Genomic DNA, 20,288 nt, shown 5'->3' on the forward strand with positions numbered 1-20,288 from the left:
AGAGAAACCCTATCTCGAAAAACCAAAAAAAAAAAAAAAAAGATAAAAGAGTCTCAGATTCCCCCCCCCCCCAAAAAAGGGTCTCAGATTTAATCAGCTTTTAAGTTATAATGAAGACAATTTGATGTATAATAAAATATTATTACAATGTCTAGGGAAAAAAATTAGCCCGGAAGTAGTGGCGCACACCTTTAATCCCAGCACTTGGAGGGGAGGCAGAGGCAGGCGGATCTCTGTGAGTTCAAGGCTAACCTGGTACAAGAGCTAGTTCTGGGACAGGCTCCAAAGCTACAGAGAAAAACAAACAAACAAAGATTAAAAAGATACATTTATTTATGAAGGGTGGTGTGCGCAAGGGGAGCTCAGAGGACACTTGTGGACACAACTGTCTTTCCACCTTGTGACTCAGCCTTTAGAAGGAAACACCTTTATTTGCTCTGCCATCATCACCTCGCTTTTTTTTTTTTTTTTTGGATTTTTCGAGACAGGATTTCTCTGTAGCTTTTGGTTCCTGTCCTGGAACTAGCTCTTCTAGATCAGGCTGACCTTGAACTCACAGAGATTCACCTGCCTCTGCCTCCCGAGTGCTGGGATTAAACGTGTGTGCCACCACCGCCCGGCATCACCTCGCTTTTGGAGAGATGACTCAGTGGTTAGGAGCATTGCCTGTTCTTCCAAAGGTCCTGAGTTCAATTCCCAGCCACCATATGGTGGCTCACAACCATCTGTAATGAGATCTGGTGCCCTCTTCTGGCCTGCAGGCATACACGCAGAAAGAATATTGTATACATAATAAATAAATAAATATTTAAAAAACAAAACAAAAAAAACGTATTTATTATAGTGTGTGTAGGCAAGACATGTGCATGTGGGTGCTGCTGTGTTGTATGGGTAGGCATGGCATATGGGCATGTGAGGGCTACTATGTTGTGTGCATAGACATGACATGTGCGTGTGAGTGCCAGTGTGTCGTGTGTGTAGGCGTGACATGCGCACGTGGATGCTGCTGTTTCATGTGTGTTGGCATGAATGATGTGCACGTGGGCACTGCTGTGCTGCATGGAGGTCCGAGGACAACTCCTTGTTGGAACTGGTGCTCTTGCTCTTCCTTTATGTGGGTCCTGGGCTGGAACTCTGGGTGCCCTGCCTGCTAAGCAAGTGCTTTCCTCTCTGAGCCATTGTGCTGGCTTCTGTTTCATTTTCAAGATTCACATACTGATCCTTTCAACCATAACATTTGGTGGTTTTTTTTTTTTTTGTTTTTTTTGTTTTTTCGAGACAGGGTTTCTCTGTGGTTTTGGAGCCTGTCCTGGTACTAGTTCTTGTAGACCAGGCTGGTCTCGAACTCACAGAGATTTGCCTGCCTCTGCCTCCCAAGTGCTGGGATTAAAGGCGTGTGCCACCACCGCCCGGCACATTTTTTTTTTTTTAAGCTATTATAAACAGTATTATTTTCCTGATTCATTTCTCAGCATTAAAAGAAAATCAGTGTATAGAAAACAAATTGCTAAAAGCTGGGCATTGTGGCACATGCCTGCAATCTAGTACTTGGAAGTTAGAGACAGGATCAGAAATTCAAAATCATCCTCAGCTACTTTGTGAGTTCCAAGCCCGTTTTGAGACTCTTGTCTCAGCAAAGAAAAGAGCACTGCTTCTTCTTCCAGAGGTCCTGAGTTCAATTCCCAGCAACCACATGGTGGCTTACAATCATCTGTAATGAGATCTGGTGCCCTCTTCTGGCCTGCAGGCATATACACAGAAATTTATATACATAATAAATAAATAAATAAATATTTAAAAAACAAACAAACAAAACACAGGCTGGACTGATTGTCCGCGGGATGAGGGTAGAACATCATAGGAGAAACAAGGCTGACCCGCAGAGAAGCTGGGCTGTGATGGGGAACCTCTGAAGACCTTCAGCTGCCCTACCATGGTCATTCTAGAGCTGGCAGGACCCCGCAGTGTAGATACCAGCTGAGGTAAGGGAGCTGGGCCTGCTGGGCCTTCACCTCCCATACTATCAGCCGCTGGACGCTGGTTGGTTCTGGAATGCCTTCAGTCAAGTGTTCTCTAAGTAGGGTTGCCCATGGATGGTCATGTCAACACTCCCAGGAGCTCAGGGTAAGATCTGCATTCCCAGCGAATAAGCTTAGTGTCCATGAATTCTGTGATCCAGAACAGATCCTAAAGCTCAAAGAGGTGAAACACGTGGCTTGCCCAGAGAAACAGGAAATGCCCTCAGAACGTTCAGAACATTAGATGCTAACATGCAGTCAGATATAGTGGCGCTTCCTAGAAATCCCCAGCCCTGAGGTTAGCTGAGGCTGGAAGAATCTTGAATTCAGGGCCAGCATGGGCATCATGGTGAGATCCCATCTTAAAGCCAAAACTCAAACAACAAAAAATAATCACAAATAAAACAACAACAACAAATCGTACAAAACAGGCTGGAGGGATGGCTCCATGGTTAAGAGCATCTCCTGGGAACAGGAGGACCACAGTCCACATCTTAGCGCCTGTATATTAAGCTAGGTGTCCCATGAGTACCTGTAACTCCAGCTCCGAGGAGTCTGCTGCTTGTGTACACAGACACACCCCACCTCTGCACACGCACACAAACACGCGTACTTTTGAAAAGGCTGTCACCTTGACTACCTTTGGAATTAACTAAAAAAAAAAAACCCAAGCCCCTGGGCACACCTGTGAGGGAATTTTTTTTTTGTTTTGTTAATTGGATTGTCTGAGGCGGGGAGATTCACCTTAAATGCAGGTTGCTTGAGGTTGGAAGATCTACCTTAAATCTGGATGATGGAGATCCACAGACCCACCCTAAACTGGGTCAGCCTAAACTGGAAGCCTCTGTAAAGGACAAGAAGGTTTTCCTCTTTGCTTGCACTGTGGCCTCCTCCTTCTGTATTTGCTGTGTCCTGAAGACATCCAGTTGAGACATCCAGCCCCATGCACTGGACGACTACTGGATTTCTGTCTTTTCTGTCAGAACAACATCCATTGTTTGACGAGCCATTTTATTTTATTTATTTATTTTTTAAAAGATTTGTTTATTTTTTATGTATACAACATTCTGCCTTGATGTATGCCCACACGCCAGAGGAGGGCGCTAGATCTCGGTACAGATGGTTGTGAGCCACCATGTGGTTGCCGGGAATTGAACTCAGGACCTCTGGAAGAGTAGCCAGTGCTCTTAACCTCTGAGCCATTTCTCCAGCCCCTGTAAGCCATTTTAATACCCCCATTAATATATATATATTAATATAAAACAATATAATGTATTATTATATGTATATATCAATTATATTTATTAATCAATATATATTTTTCAATCAGTTCTGTTCCTTGAGAGAACCCTGACTGATACACACATGAAAGGTGGTTTTTATTTAAATTTTTTTCTTGGGTTTTTGAGACACGGTTTATCAAGTGAAACAGACCGAGCTATCCTGAAACTCACTCTGTAAACCAAGCTGTCCTCGGACGTGACTTCTGACTGCCTCTGTCTCCCAAATGCTGGGATTAAAGGTGTGCGCTACCACCATCTACGGAAAGTGATTCTTAACCTAGAATTCTATCCTGACTCAAATTATGAATCAGAAGCGTGGGAATAATAGAGATATTTTAGATAGAGTGTTTACTTCTCTCTAATTCTGAAAAAGTATCTCATAAAGTCTAGGCTGATCTCCAACTCACTACACACCAGAGGCTATGTAGGCGAGGCCCTGCCCAGAGCTCAGAGATCCACCTGTCACTGCCTCCTGAGTGCTGGGATAAAAGACAGAGATCACTACACGCGGCCCGGCTTTGAAGTCTTGAGACTCTGGCCTCCACCTTACTCCCCAGAACCAGGAATTTGGGTGTGCTCCACCACGCCTGCCTTTGAGTGGTTTCTTAAGAAGCAGTTTGACAGGGAGTCTGATAAATCTGCAGGTGTGTGAGGACAGCATTCTGCGCTGGAATGAGAGGCTGCAGGCCATGCCTGGAGGCAAGTGTTTAGTGCTTAAACCACACAGCATTTGTGGACGTGTGAATAGTCAGTAAAGTTAAGGACCGTAGTTGTAAAAGTCAAGACTACTGGGTTTCTAGTAGGAGGTATGGAGGGTTGGGAAGATAACTCAGTGGTTAAGAACGGGTACTGCTCTCCCAGAGGACTTACGCTTGGGTTCCAGCACCCACACTGAATGGTTCACAGCTTCCTGGGATTCCAGCTCCACGGGGTTTGGCCTTCTCAGCCACAACTTGCACCTACATTCAAGTGTACGCACATACACAGATCTCAGTCTTAAAAATTCAATTAAAAAGAGGCAGGGACTGTGTCCAAAGGAGGGTCTTGAGAGGCGCTGGGGTTCTGTCAGAGTCGTGAGACTCCAGACAAGACCGCAGAGCCGCTATCTGGTGCAAACACAAACAGGTTTAACTGATTAAAAACCGAGCTTGGTCCACTTGGAGGAGGGCGGCCCTGAGCGTTTACAGGGTTTATATAGGGAAAACCAAGTGGGTCACAGCCTGGTCGGAGGGTCTTGGGGTCGCTGACATTTAACCTGATTGATTATGGAGAGGGGAGGCACAGAACTGACGAGTAAAGCAGTTAAAAATACATCAGGCGTGGCTGAGGCATGTGGTTAGCAGCTGGCAGAACTATGTGGTTTGTGGCTGTCATCACTCATACCCAGGGTGTAGTTCGGCTCATTGCTAGAACTTGGGGGATCTTGGGATCCTAGAGAGTGCAAAAGAGGGGTGATCTCAGCTTAGTTAGAATTTGACCCTCACTGCCATTTATTTTGTGACCTGATTCTGTTTTAATATGTAGGTATGTGCTTTTTATTTCCATGTAATGTCTCCTCTGCTCCTCCCTGGCCTTTCCTCCCTCTCTTCATGCATACACACCTATGCCACTTTTCTATTTCTGTGTGCACATGTCCGTTCACAGGTTTGCACACATCACACTGTAAGGGTGCTCATGGAGTCCAGGAGAGCGTTGTGTTCCCAGGAGCTGGACTTATAGGTGCTTGTGAGCTGGTCTAAGAGTCTAACTTGGGTCCTCTGGAAGAGCAGCAAGTGCTCTTAACCACAAGAAGCCGTCTCTCCAGCCCCTCTGTTATATTTTAAAATAAATTATTTAAAGGCAGGGAGGCCATCTGCAGCTATACCACCCTGAAGGCTCCTGTCTGATCTACAAACAGCTAGTTGTGGTGGTATACACCTGCAATCTCCAAACTCAGCAGGATTGCCATGAGATTGATGCCAGTGTGGACCACAAAGCGAGGCCTTCCCTATCTTAAGCAAGCACTGGAATAGGGCATGGTGGCACATATCTAGAACTTGAGGGACAGAGGCAGGAGGATCACTTCAGGAAGTCCTGAAGCATGAGACCAGTTAGGGCTATCCAGTGTGACCCTGTCTCAACAAAATAAAACAAACCAAAAAAACCCCTAAAATCACGGGGCTGGAGAGCTGTCTAGGTGGCTGAGAGGAACGTGTTTTCCTGCCTCGCAACTGTCTGTAATTCCAGTTTCAGGGCAACCTAATGCCGCCGTCTGGCCTCCTCAGGCACCAGGTATGCCATGCACAGACCGAGGCAAACATGCATACACATAAAAAATAATAAAAATCCCAAACCAAACCCAAATTAGCAAAGCCAACCAAAAGGTGCCTTTACCCTCTGAGACATCTTCCTGGTCCTGTGAAGGTATTTCTTTTGACCTCAGAACACAGTGGGAAATTTCCAACACACTCTGAGTTCTTTGAGTAGAGAAAGTTTGGGAACTTCCAGTATATGAAAAGTCCCTGGCACCCAGATCCCAGGTGGTCAACAAACACTACAATCTACTAAGGCGCTTTCTACAAGGGGACACGTTTCTCCCATTGTATTTGTGGCCATAGTGGAAGCAAAGTCAGAATTTTTTTTTTTTTTTTTTTTTTTGAGACAGGGTTTCTCTGTGGTTTTGGAGCCTGTCCTGGAACTAGCTCTGCAGACCAGGCTGGTCTCGAACTCACAGAGATCCGCCTGCCTCTGCCTCCGAGTGCTGGGATTAAAGGCGTGCGCCACCATCACCAGGCTTGCAAAGTCAGAATGTAATGACAGCAACAGACACACGGGAAATGTCAGGTGACTGAGCGAGGGGGCTGAGACAAAGGGTCTTCTTCAAACACCCGAGCGAGGCCACCGGAGTGAGTAGCCTTGGTCTCGTTCTCACATCCTATAGTTGGCACAGGCCATCAAACCAGAATTTGTTCTTTCCCGATGATTTTAGTGTTTGGCTCTGTTCTATATCATAGCTTTCTGTTGCAGAATTGTTGCTTAAAAATGTTCCATGGTAATGGGCAATGGTGGTGCAGGCCTTTAATCCCAACACTCAGGAGGCAGAGGCAGGCGGATCTCTGTGAGTTCGAGGCCAGCCTGGTCTACAGACCAAGTTCCAGGACAACCAGGGCTACACAGAGAACCTTGTCTCGAAAAACAAAGAAACAAACAAACAAAATGTTCCCTAGACCCCAACAGGTTTGGATACTGTTGGCGGCCGTCTGGACTGAGTTAAAAACAGGCCTGGTACATTACAGAAGGTGTCTCAAGCATGAGTCGCATTATAGAAAAAGTAAATCAGCCATTGTGTTAGCCTAATTCACCGAGCACTGCTGCTTTTGAGTCACTATAGAACTAACAACAAGTGATAATCTAATATTTTGTCACTTGGAAAAGGCACAGGAGCTCAGTGGGGATGTGGCTGGGTGGGTAGAGCACAGGCTGGGCAGGTATGATCCCCAGCACCGCATAAACAAGGCATGGGCTACTTGCCTGTAATCTCAGCACTGGGGAAGTAGAGGAAGGAGGGATCAACAGTTCATTCTAGGCTACGCGGTGAGTTTAAGATCAGTCCGGGATACAGTAAATAAATTTATAATAATTTAGACAAAAAAAAAGATATAATTACATTCCCTATGTACTGGAGTCAACCACCCTCCTCAGTATGTTCAATGAGCATGGCTTTTGTTTCTTGTTTGTAGACTAAGAGCTACAAACAAGCTCTTGTAGGTAAGAGCTAATGGCTTTTAGAAAGCATTCCATTTTATTTGTTTGTGCATGTGTGTGAATGTGGTATGTGCCCTCAGTGTGCACATGCAGAGGTCACGAGCACAGCCTGTGGGACTGGGTTCTCTTCCACCACGCAGGTCTTGGGGATCAAACTCAGGTTTGTCAGGCTTGGTGGTACCTTTACCAGCTGAATCATCTTTCCAGACCCAGAGTTTACAGCTTTTACCCAGTGGGAAAATGTCAGTCCCCAAACTGTGCCCCCCTCCCCATAGCTTTAATCACCAAGCAAAGCTTTTGGAGCATACGATCCTTTGTGCTCTGTTCTGTCAAGTAAGAGTTTGCGTAACAGGAAGATAGGTTTATTGAGTTCTTTATTCTCCAGAGTGCAAGCCATAAACTTGGACTTTTGTTTGATCAAGCTTCCTTGCTTTTTTTAAAATTTAGGATGTCTTTTGGAAGAGTTCGTAAAAAAAAAATGGAGGATGTGGTTTATGAGGATAACTTTTAGAAAATTAGTTGTTAACAAACACAAAAACCAGAGGCTAGCATGGCGGTGTGATGGTGCACACCTTTAATCCCAGCACTTGGGAGGTAGAGGCAGGTGGATCACTGCTAGTTAGAAGCCAGCCTGGTCTGTAGAAGCTCCAGGACAGTCAGAGTTACACAGAGAAACCCTGTCTCAGAAAACAAACAAAACCAAAAACCAAAACCAAAAACATGTCGCAACAGACTGGTTAAGTCTCTCTCTCTCTCTCTCTTTCTCTCTCTCTCTCTCTCTCTCTCTCTCTCTCTCTCTCTCACACACACACACACACACACACACACAAAACCCAACCCAACCCAAACCAGAAAAACTAAAAAGCCAGAGGCTGTTTCTTCTGAATATTTCTCAGATTTTAAAATTTAGACAGAATCTCAAAGGGTGGGGTGGCGCACACCTTCAATCCTAACACCCAGGAGGCAGAGGTGGGTGGATCTCTGTGAGTTCCAGGCCAGCCTTGTCTACAGTGTTGACTCTGCCTCAAAGAAATAAAAAAATGGCCTGGCTGTGTCAGTCTAGTGGGGGCAGGAGGATTTGTGAGTCTGAGGTCAGCCTGGTCTACACAGTGTTTGTGTCAGAAACAAAGAAACAAACTCAAAAACAAACAAAAGATGGGACTGGAGAGATGGCTCAGCGGTTATGAGCGCCTGTTGCTTTAGCAGAGGTCCCAGGTTCTATTCCCAGGACCCATACAGTGACCCCCAGCTGTAACTCCAGCCCCGGAGGGTCCCGCGCCCTCTCTAAGAGCCTTTGCAGGCACTGCACTTGGTGTAAGACATTCATGCAGGTCAAACAGTCATACACATACGAATAAAATAATAAAAACAAAAAACAACAGCCCAAAGCTCTGCCTGCCTCTGTCTCCCAAGCACCGGAAACAAAGGTGTGTACCACTACGCCCTGCATTCATTCTCACTGTTCTGATTTTTGTTGATTCAAAGTACAAAAAAAGTCTTGTTCCTTCTGGTAATTTCATTGCAAATTTAGATAAAGATTAAGAATTTGCTTGCATCATCTCTTTCTATCTGCCCCGTATTTAGCAATCTGTTGCAGATGATTCCCAGTAATTGGGGGTGGGAGGTATACAGACCTCACGATCGGCTTTTAGTATAAGTAGATATGCTTATCGAAAAGTGCGAGAGAACGGTCGGTTGTCGCCGCAGCCTCCCATCCATTTTCCTTAGTTGAAATCAAGAGGGTTAAAGGAAAGCTTTGCTCAGACCATTCAGCCAATGGGGGTTTATCTTGATGAGGTAATGCTTTCAGCCTAGGCTTCGTTGGCAGCCCTTCTCACTGCTGGCTTTTCTCTGGGAGGCTCGGAAGGGATGCGTTTTTTTTGGAGCTTGCCAAGTTCCCTTGTAATTTCTCGCCGGCTCCCTGATGCCGCCGCCTCTGGCGGAGCTGGTGTGTGGAGTTGCTGACCTCTCAGAAGAGCTTGGCAGCGCATCTCTTTCTTCAAGTACCGGGGTTCTCAGCAGTGAGAGCACGAACACCGGCAACCCGAGGGTCCGCAGCGTTTCACTTAGCCTTCTCAGGGCTGGATGAGACTGCCTCCAGAACCACCCCTACCCTCACACCCCACCCCACACCCCTACCCCATACTCCAGGGACTTTTCTCCAGCCACCTTTCCTCTGTGGGTTTCTCTTTGACCACTTCCCCTCCGGTGAAATTGTAAGGAGTCCTAGATGCAAGAACAGGCGTCTTGATGGTTGTTTTTTGTCGCTGTTGTTTTGTGCTAGGGCCTGAACCCAGAGTCTCATGCCTGCTAAATGCAAGTCTGGTCATTACATGCTCGGCCTGAGCTAGCTTTTGTCAGTAAACTTGGGCCACTTTCCTTACACTTAGACAAAGGAGTGAGGTCCTAAATTCAATTCCTAGTAGTAACCAACGCGGTGGCTTACATCCATCCGTAATGAGATCTGGTGCCCTCTTCTGGCCTGAAGGCGCACATGCAGGCAGAACACTATAATAAATGAACACATAAAATTTAAAAAATAATGTAAATTACCAGCACTGCTGGTCAAGGAAATAAGAAAAACATCAAATTACAAGTTTTAGATAGGAAAAGGGGACTTATAGCTTTGAGGCCTGTTCTAGAACTCGCTTTGTAGACCAGACTGGCCTCAAACTCAGAGACATGCCTGCCTCTGCCTCCCGAGTGCTGGGGCTTAGGCGTGCGACACCACTGCCCAACTGGGAAAGTGTTTTTTTTTTTCTGAGACTTTGCTGACTGATTTTAGGTACGAGAATCACCACATATACACACACCACATATATACATACACTACACCATATACACACCACATACATACATCACAGACCCCCCCCACTATACCACTTACATACACACATACAAAACACACACACACATGCATACATACACACAGCACATGCATACATAGACCACACACACATATACACTACACCACATACACACACCTCAATATATATATGCATATATATACTATACCACATACACATATATACACTACACATACACACATACATACAAAACATACACACACATCACATACATATATACACCACACACACATACACTACGCCTACACACACACACACACACACACACACACACACACACACACGCACACAGCCTCCTATGCCCTCCTGGTCTCTTTCCAGCTCACCCCACCCACCAACTGACAGGTCTCACCCTTTCCAGATTAGATTATTGCAGGAAAACAAAAGACCAGGAAGAAAAGGGATGATAAAAAGTCATGAAGGCTGCAGGAGTTTTCCCAGAGCTCCAGGCTGAAACCACAGTCTCCCAGCCTTTTCTGGAGGAGTCTCAGATGCACGCCGAGTCTTTGGAAGCTGGAAGGAACATGGTGAGTGGTGGCCGTGTGATCCCCAGATCTCCAGAGCCCAGGGCCTGGCATGCTTTTATTTTATAATTATTGGAAAGTTTTTGTTTTTTTGGGTTTTTCGAGGCAGGAAAGTTTTAATCAGATAGAGGTGGAAAGAATAGTTTAATGTGCTTTCATGTATCCATCAATCATTTTCAAACAATTTTCAATTTATCACACGGGTATCTCTCTAATGTCTTAGCAGTTTCTCTGATGTGATTCTTCGGCTGAGCCTTCTCTCTTCTTCTTTTTCTTTTTGTTTTGGAGCCTGTCCTGGAACTAGCTCTGTAGACCAGGCTGGTCTTGAACTCACAGAGATCCGCCTGCCTCTGCCTCCCGAGTGCTGGGATTAAAGGCGTGCGCCACCATCGCCCGGCCCTGAGCCTTTTCTTGAAAGACAATGAGTAATACAAGCAGGTCAGAGTCATATTTTTTTCGTTTCTTTTTAATTTATTTATTCCATATGCATTGGTGTTTTTGCCTTCATATATGTCTGTGTGAGGGTATTGGATCCTGTGGAACTGGAGTCACAGACAGTTGTGAGCTGCCATGTGGGTGCTGGGAATCGAACCCTGGTCCTCTGGAAGAGCAGTCAGAGCTCTTAACCACTGAGCCATCTCTCCAGCCCCCATATTTTGTATTTTATGGGTTACTAAGAGTTCAAGAAACCACAGTAAAGCGCGGTAAAGAAACAAAAACCCCAAACAAAAACAAAAAAATGTGCTTTGTTTTTGTTTACTGTTGATTTTTTTTGTTTGTTTTGTTTTTGCTTTGAGAGACAGTTTAGCCACCGTCACTGACTAGGCTGGAACTGTTCAGCCCAGGTTGACCTTGAACTCAGGAATTCTTCGACCTCAGCACCCTGCTTGTTAGGATTACAGGTGTGAAATACCACACTCAGAGGAGACGGGAACAGCCTGTCCTGAGCTATTTAATGAGATGATCATAAAGTAATCTCTTTGATTACCTACAAAAGGAGATGCTGAGACTATATATTTGTTTTTTATACCTGTGACTAAAAGTTCACCAAGGGGCTGGAGCGAAGACCACTGTGGTTAAGAGCACTAATGTTTTTTGCAGAGGAGCCGAGTTCAGTTCCCAGAACCCACACCAGGCATCTCACAAGCACCTGCAACTCCAGCACCAAGGGTTCTCATACACTTTCCTTCAGTCCCTACGCTCCAGCACACACCCCACTACCACATAATTTAAAATAAAATAAATCCTAAGACTATGTTTCCAAAGACCGTATGGCACAGTGTTATAATTTCAGCTACTCGAGAGGTTGAAGTAGGAGAACTGAAAGTTCAAGGCCAGCTTGGGCAAAATAGTGCGATCCTGTCTCCAAAATCAATCTAAGGGGAAGGGGAATGGCTAAGATGAAACTTCGGAAAAGTAGTTGCCCAGGGTTCAAGTCCTTGGGAAAAAAAAATCAAAGCAGTGCAGGACGCGGCTTTAAAGACGACACATCTGTGGGAGGAGAGGAGCCACCTAAAGCGCATTTGCCAGGTTCTGGGATCCCTGCACCCACTCCGCCGCTGACTGAATGGGGCCAAGGTCTTCGTGTTTCTTGGTGTTCCCATTTTATTTATCTTTGACCCTTGTCCTGTGGGCTGGTTCTTTATCTTCTAAGGACAGAGATAAAATAGCCGGCTAAGTCTAAGTCTGCCTGAACAGCCTTTTGGGCAGTGCCAGCCTTGGTTCTGGGGAAAGGGCGGCTGCTGCAAAGCCCTCCTTTGCTGTGGACTGGAATGCGGACCTGCTGGACTGGGTGAGTTCCTTCCCGCTGAGGTCTCCCTGCGGTAAAAGGAAGTTTTGGGAAATGGCAGAGAAAGTGGAACTTTCAGAGTAAAACTGACTAGGGTTTGGTTAGGCCAGAGGTGGTAATGCTTACCATACATTAGCACTTGGGAGGAGGAGGCAGGAGGATTGTCAAGTTCCAGCTAAGCTTGTGCTACATTGCAAGACCTGTTTTAAAAAAGAAAAGCCAAGAAAAAAAAAATAATAAAATAAAGAAAAGCCCCATCTAAGGTGGTGACTGGCGCACTGCCAAGTGCTCCATGTTCGTGATCAAAATGTGGAAACGGAAAGAAAAAAAAACCAAAACCAAAAAAACAAGGTAGCAGGGATGGATGGGCAACCCTGAAGTGACACCGTCACCCTCAATGGGGACACAGAAACTCTGCAATCAAAAAGAAGCCATGGCTTCTGCTCCTCAGTCCCATGAGATGACTACCTGCCAGGTGTGCTGGCTTGGGAACCTACGGTAGGAGAATTGCCGTCACTTTGATGCCGTCGTGGGCTACATCATGAGCTCCAGGCAACCTGACAGGGTGAGATTCTGCCTCAAAAAAAAAATAAATCATGTACAGTATCTGTTGTCAGAGTTCAGGCAAATTTTAAGGGTTCATTTTTTTTTGTTGTCTTGATTTTTTTTTTCTTTTTAAGATTTATTTTGAGACAAAGTCTTCTAGAGTTCAGGTTGGACTTAAACTTGCTAGTAGTTTAGGATGACCTTGAATTCCTGATCTTCCTGCCTCCTGAGTATTGGAATTACAGGTGTGTGCCGCCACACCCAGGCCAAGTGTTTTCCTTGGTTGTTAAGAGTTTGCTCCATACAAAGACATGCATGAATATACAAGCACATCACAGCACTAGCTTCATGGAAAAAAAGCTGGAAACAATGTACTAATTCGACACGTGTCTGTGGAATATTATATGTAAATAGTAAATGGACGCTCTGGAGGTGCACGCCTCTACTCCCAGGATTTTGGAGGCAGAGACAGATCTCTGCGGGTTTGAGTCCAGTCTAGTTCAGATTAGCCAGGGCTACGTGCGTGCTTACATGTATTACTCTGTCTCACAGAACAAAACCATCCACCCCCAAAGAGGAGATGGGATATTAGGGGGGTGCTTTTATTTATTTAAAAATTTGTGTGCACTTTTAGGATTATCTAAAAGGATACCCTTCACAAGATTTACTTTTGTCAGAAAGGGAGTAAAAGTTAGAGTAAAAAGCGTTTTCTTTTGGTTTGTAAAAACTTCTTAATTTTGTATTATGCCTAAGTGTATATTGTGCAATGCATGTGTGTAGGAGCCTGTGGAAGTCAGATGAGGCATCGGATCCCCTGAAAGTGGAGTTACAGATGGCTCTGAGCTGCCTTGTCGATGCTGGGAACCGAACCTGGGTCCTCTGTAACGGCAGTCGGTACGCACTCTTGACTGCCGAGCCTTCTCTTTAGCCGTCTTCCTTTGGTTTTATGAGACAGGGTCTTATTCAGTAACTCAGGCGGACTTCAAACTCATGACAATTCTCCTGCCTCAGCCTTCCAAATGCTGGTATTCCAGACATGAACTGTAATACAGGACATCCTTATGTAGCACAGGCTAGACCAGAACTTAGCATATAGACCAGACAGCCTTCAAATTCGCAGTGAGTCTCCCACTTCTCTCTACCTGAGTATCGAGAGAACAGGTATGGCCTAATCTCTGGGTCATGAGAACTTTGATTTTTGTAAGGTGTTATTGTGTGTGTGTGTGTGTGTGTGTGTGTGTGTGTGTGTGTGTGCCTATGGGCAAGCTGGGCATTGAGAATGAAGGGCCTTGCATGTTTTAAGCAAGTCACTGAGCTCCACGCTACCGCTCGGTGCCGATTTTTAATGGCTCTGAGTTCCCAATTACTATAACACGGTCATTGTTTTGAGCCTAATCTCAGGAATGTGTATTCCTTAAAACTTCGTTCCATTCCATTTGTTTTTTAGTGTGTGTGTGGGAATGTGTGCCACCGTGTGTGTACAGAGAACAGAGAATCACTTTGATCCTACCGTGTGGGTACTGGGATGGGTTGTCAGGCTTGGTGGCAGGCACTTTCGCCTGCTGACCATCTTTCTGGACCCATGTATTTCTTTTGTACTTGATAAAACAATGATGAGGTTGGATGTGAAGGTGCACATCTTTAATCCCAGCACTGGGGGCAGGTGCAGGTGGATCTCTGTGAGTTCGAGACCAGCCTATTTATTCTACAGAGTGAGTTCTAGGACTGCCAGGGCTATACACAGAGAAACCCTGTCTTGAAAAGAAAAAGAAAAGAAGAGGAAGAGGAAAAGGAGAAGAGGGAGAAATAGAGATGATGAGAACTGGCCTGTTTCTTGCCTAGGTCTAGCGTCATAGTTGGGTGGAGCATGGTGAATCTTCATCCCAGATGCATGAGAAGGAAAGCTTTAGCCACAAAGAACCAGATAAAAAAAACTAGAAGAAGGGAGGAGAAGAGTGGAAGAGGGCGCAGTGGCTTAGTTCTTCCGGCTCTTGAAAGGTAGAGGCAGAAGGATCAGAGTTCAAATTGCTCAAGACCAGCTTGAGCTAAATGAAAACTTGCCAATAAAGAGTAAAGGAGGGGGCTGGAAAGATGGATCTGGCTGCTCTTCCAGAGGTCCTGAGTTCAATTCCCAGCAACCACATGGTGGCTCACAACCATCTGTAATGAGAGTTGGTGCCTTCTTCCGACCTGCAGGCACACATGCAGACAGCACATTGTATTTATTACATGCGCATAATAAATAAATATTTTTAAAAAGTAAAGGAGAACATCCATGTTATCGTTATCATGTTATGGTTGTTGGGGGTTGCCGTACAGGCTTATGACATTCAGGTGAGGTGTTCTAAAGATGGCAGATTTGTTCCCCCACCTTTTTTTCCTTTCTTTCTTTCTTTCTTTCTTTCTTTCTTCCTTTCTTGTTTGTTTTTGTTTTTTGGTTCTTTGAAATAGGGTTTCTCTATAGCTCTGGAGCCTGTCCTGGAATTAGCTCGTTGTGACCAGGCTGCCCTCAAACTCAGAGAGATGCACCTGCCTCTGCTTCCTGAGTGCTGGGATTAAAGCTGTCGGTCCTCCCACCATTAATGCTACCCTGGGCTCCTGAGGACTCAGGGAAATGGAGCCCTGGACCTGGCAGCTCTTGCCCGAATGAAGCATGAGACATCCTTCCCTCTTCCAATCTGGGCATTCATTTTCCCAGTGTCGCCAGGCAGTGGTGGCTCACGCTTTAATCCCAGCACTTGGGAGGCAGAGGCAGGCAGATCTCTGTGAGTTCGAGACCAGCCTGGTCTACAAGAGCTAGTTCCTGGATAGGTTCCAAAACCACAGAGAAACCCTGTCTCGAAAACCCCCCCCAAAAAAATCAATTTTCCAGTGTCTTTTTTCTTTGCAAAAAACACATTGCCCTACTCTAGCCCCTCTTGCAGGAGATTCTGAGCCTCCCCCACCCCCCATGAGGTCTCTCTCATCAGTGTCCCTGAGCTCTGCCACTACTGCTCAGGACAGTCTTTTATTCTGCTTTTCTTCTACAGAGCCATGGTTATTATGAAGCTTCTGAGCAGTCTCCAATAATTGGGACCTATTCATACCCTCAACACCTTCTAAGTTTTGAAGTTTCTTTCTACTATCCTGGGAGACTACATACAAAAGCAGTAGGCAGTTGCTCACTGGTCTTCTGGTACATCAATCTGGGTCTATGGGTGTGAACATCTGGTAGACCTCGAAGAGGCCCTCCAGGAACCCACAGACAATTCCTGGAGCTCTTGTATTACCTCACTCACCTTATGCAAATTGGTAGCTTCTCTAGCAGCGACCATCATTCCTCTTAAGATGTCTTGGCAAAATTGTTCAGAGCATCATTCCCTAGGTGAGTGTTGGGGTCCCAGTCAGGTTGAGCAGAGGGGAAAATCCCTCTGTAGGCAAATGTTTTTTTGTACCACCAGCCAGCTCCCAAATAACCACACAGAGACTTATTAGTTATAAATACTTGATCAATAACTGAGGTTTGTTTCTAACTAGCTCTTATAATTTAAACTAACCCATATTTTTGTTACTCTATGTATTATCATGTGGGTTGGTTCCTTTTTTCGGCACAGAAAGTTCATCTTCTCCCCGCATCTCCCAACCCCTCTCCATCCCTGAGAGCTCCCTACTGCCTGCAAGTCCTGACTAAACTCTGCCTGCCTAGTTATTGGCCATTTAGGCCTTTATTAAACCAGTGAGAGCAACATGACTTCAGAGTGTGCAAAAAGCTCATTCCAAAATACCCCTCTATTGGGCAGTGATTGCAACTGGCCTGACACTTTCCAGCCAGATTCTGTCTGCTCCTCAACCAGGAGCTGTTAGCTGTCATCCTGGTTGGCTGATGGGTGTAAAAGACTGTCTTGAAAAGGCTGATGAGAGCCCGAGGATTTTTAGAGGATGGTGGGTTCTGAGTTTTTCAATTATACAAATCACTGATTGAAAAGGAAATGTAAACTATGAAAGGAGAAGAATGAGAACTCCAGGGCTTGGGTCCACAGCTATGTGTGTGTGTGTGTGAATGTTTGTGTGTGTACGTGAGTGTGTGTGTGAGCGTGAGTTTTGTGTGTGTGTGCTCTCCCTTAGAGGCAGGATGGGGGACCTAACCCTGCCCCAGGGAATGTGTCCCAGAGCCCTCAGCCAGAGCCACTCCTTGTGTGTGAAGGGAAGGGGCCTGAGGGAGAAGATACTATCTGCCTTTCACTGTAGCCAGGGGACCATTTCCTCAGGGATGGGGTCAGCTTCCTCTGGTGGACACAGAGAACAGGCAGAGGTTTGGGTTTCCTCTGGTAACCAGCCCAAACAAGAGGATTCAGGTCCCCAGGGAGAGGACACAGGTCTTAAGTCAAGGGGATGGATCTTGTACCAGAGAAATGTTGGTTGTTTATTATTCTTTGGTTCTTTGCTCTTTTGGGAGCCCACAACCCAGCTCCCAAATAAATATATACAAAGTGGCTTATTCTTCCTTATGACTGCCCAGCCTTAGCTTGACTTGTTTCTAGCCAGTTTTTCTCAACTTAAATTATCCCATCTATCTTTTGTCTCTGGGCTTTTACCTTTCTCTACTTCTGTAAACCTGTTTTTACTTCCTGCTGTGTAGCTGGGTGGCTGGCCCCTGATGTCCTCCTCCTATTTTTACTCCTTGATCTCTTCCCAGATTTCTTCTATTTCTTCTCTCTGCCTGCCAACCCTGCCTATCCTTTCTGCTGTCTCACTATTGGCCATTCAGCTCTTTATTAAACCAATCAGGTGTTTTAGACTGGCAAGGTGTCACAGCTTCACAGAGTCAAACAAATGCAACATAAAAGGATGTAATATATCTTTGCATCATTAAAACAAATGTTCCACAGCGTAAACAGATGTAGCACATTTTAAAGTAATATTCCACAACAGAGAAAGCCATTAGCCAATGTAGGGACATTGGTCAGAATGGCCAGAGTCTCCAGTCACTATGTTCCAGACAGCCTGAATTATCTGGGGTTCAGAGATATATCATTGGGCCACCCAAGTGCAAAAACAAAACAAAACAAAACAAACAAACAACAACAACAAAACAACAAAAAACAAAACTAATTTATTTCACAGAAGGTCCGAAGTTTCCCAGGTAAGGTACAGAAAACATACCAGCTTCCTTCAGTGTTTTAACATACACTTCATTGGTGTCTTGGGACTGCTCACTTCCCCTCCTAGTCTTAGGTAAGGTTTTATTGCTGTGTAGAGACACTGTGAACACAGCACCTCTTATAAAGGAAAACATTTCATTGGAGCTGGCTAACACTTTCAGAGGTTTGGTTCATTTTCATCATGGCTGGACATGATGATATGCAGGCAGACATGGTGCTGGAGAGGTAGCTGAGAGATCTATATCTTGATCCACAGACAGCAGGAAGAGATACACTGACCAAGCTTGAGGATCTAAGATCTCAAGGCCTGGCCTCCAGTGACCCACTTCCTCCAAGGCCACACTGCCTAATAGTACCACTCCTTAGTGACCAAGCATTCAAACACGAGTCTATGGGGGGCATTACTATTCAAACCACCATTCCCTCCCATAGCAACTTCCTCCCAGCCAACAGAATTGACAAACACACACAAGAGTCACACAGACAGGCAACAATAAAGACAACCAGGGGTAGTCACCATACAGGCTTAAACCAGAGTTCCAATGACATCTCCCTCATACCCACACGCTAGGATTTGGGCTGTGTCCAGCCTTTCCTAAGTGTACTTTTCATAAGGTGTCATAAATACACTCATCTCTGAAGGAGGCAGCTCCAGGTGAGTTTCCGTAATTGTCCATTTAGGGTGGAGGCTCAGGAGCCTCTGGGGCACCAGGAGTAGAAGTGAAGTTCTCAGGGTCCTGGAATGTCTTAGGGTGCACACTTCTAGGCACTGTCCTTTCTCCCTGCTGTTGCCGAAGAGGTGGTCTAAGACCCCCAGTTTCTCAGTCTTCAGAAAGTTGTAAGGTGAAAAAACACTTTTTTTTTTTTTTGACAGAGTATTTTACGTAGTCCTCACTGTCCTAGAACTAGTTCTGGAGACCAAGTTGACCTCAAACCCACAGAGATCTGCCTGCCTTTGCATCCCGAGTGCTATTATTATGGTGTACGCCACCACCACCTGGCTGCTGCTTCTTCTTCTTTTCTTCTTCTTCTTCTTCTTCTTCTTCTTCTTCTTCTTCTTCTTCTTCTTCTTCTTCTTCTTCTTCTTCTTCTTCCTCTTTCTCCTCCTCCTCCCCCTCCTGCTACTCCTCCTCCTCCTCCCCCTCCTCTTCCCCCCCCCCCCTCCTCTTCTTCTTCTTCTTTTTCTTCTTCTTCTTCGGTTCTTTCAAATAGGGTTTCCCTGAAGCTCTAGAGCCTGTCCTGGAATTAACTCGTGTGGACCAGGCTGGCCTCAAACTCACAGAGATCCGCCTGCCTCTGCTTCCTGAGTGCTGGGATTAAAGCTGTCTGTTCCCCCCCCCCCCCCACACACACACACCTTTAATGCTACCCCGGGCTCCAGAGGATTTAGAGGAATGGAGCCCTGGACCTATCAGCTCTTGCCCGAATGAAGCATGAGGCATCCTTCCCTCTTCCAATCTGGGCATTCATTTTCCCAATGTCGTTTTTGCTTGCAATAAGCATATTGCCCTCCTCTAGCCCCTCTTGCAGGAGATTTTGGCTCTCCCAATGGGGTCTCTCTTATCAGATTCCCTGAGCTCTGCCACTACTGCTCAGGTCAGTCTTTTATTCTACTTTTCTTCTACAGAGCCATGGTTATTATGAAGCTTCTGAGCAGTCTCCAATGATTGGGACCCATTCATACCCCCAACCCATTCTAAGTTCTGAAGTTTCTTTCTACTATCCTGGGAGACTACATACAAAAGCAGTAGGCAGTTGCTCACTGGTCTTCTGGTACATCAATCTGGGTCTATGGGTGTGAACATCTGGTAGACCTCGAAGAGGCCCTCCAGGAACCCACAGACAATTCCTGCGTCTCTTGTATTAAGTCACTCACCTTAGGCAGATTGGTAGCTTCTCTAGCAGCGACCATCATTCCTCTTAAGATGTCTTGGCAAAATTGTTCACAGCATCCTTTCCTAGGTGAGTGTTGGGGTCCCAGTCAGGTTGAGCAGAGGGGAAAATCTCTCCGTTGGCAAAAGTTTTATACCACCAGCCAGCTCCCAAATAACCACACAGAGACTTATTAGTTATAAATACTTGATCAATAACTGAGGTTTGTTTCTAACTAGCTCTTATAATTTAAACTAACCCATATTTTTGTTACTCTATGTCCTACCATGTGGGTTTGGTTCCTTTTTTAGGCACGAAAGTATATGCTCCCCCACATCTCCGGACTTCACTCCATCCCTGAGAGCTCCCTTCCTGCCTACCTATTGGCGATTTAGCCCTTTAATAAACCAGTGAGAGCAACATGACTTCAGAGTGTGCAAAAAAATCATTCCACAATACCACTCTGTCAGGCAGTGATTCCAACTGGCTGAGACTCTCCAGCCA

General features: G+C 45.6%; 1 protein-coding gene across 1 annotated transcript in view; it reads left to right on the plus strand.

The window, feature by feature from the left end:
• Positions 1–12,145: 12,145 nt before the first annotated feature.
• LOC121453283 (protein FAM13B) overlaps positions 12,146–20,288 on the plus strand; it is a 79,025-nt gene continuing 70,882 nt past the window's right edge. Inside the window, exon 1 of the mRNA XM_041659921.1 lies at positions 12,146–12,228. The gene's annotated coding sequence lies outside the window, so the exon portion shown is untranslated. The remainder of the gene's footprint in view (positions 12,229–20,288) is intronic.

This window comes from Microtus oregoni, unplaced genomic scaffold, assembly GCF_018167655.1.
Source record: "Microtus oregoni isolate MIOR12 unplaced genomic scaffold, Mior012 000011F_ref0000422, whole genome shotgun sequence".
Classification (NCBI taxonomy): Eukaryota; Metazoa; Chordata; class Mammalia; order Rodentia; family Cricetidae; genus Microtus; species Microtus oregoni.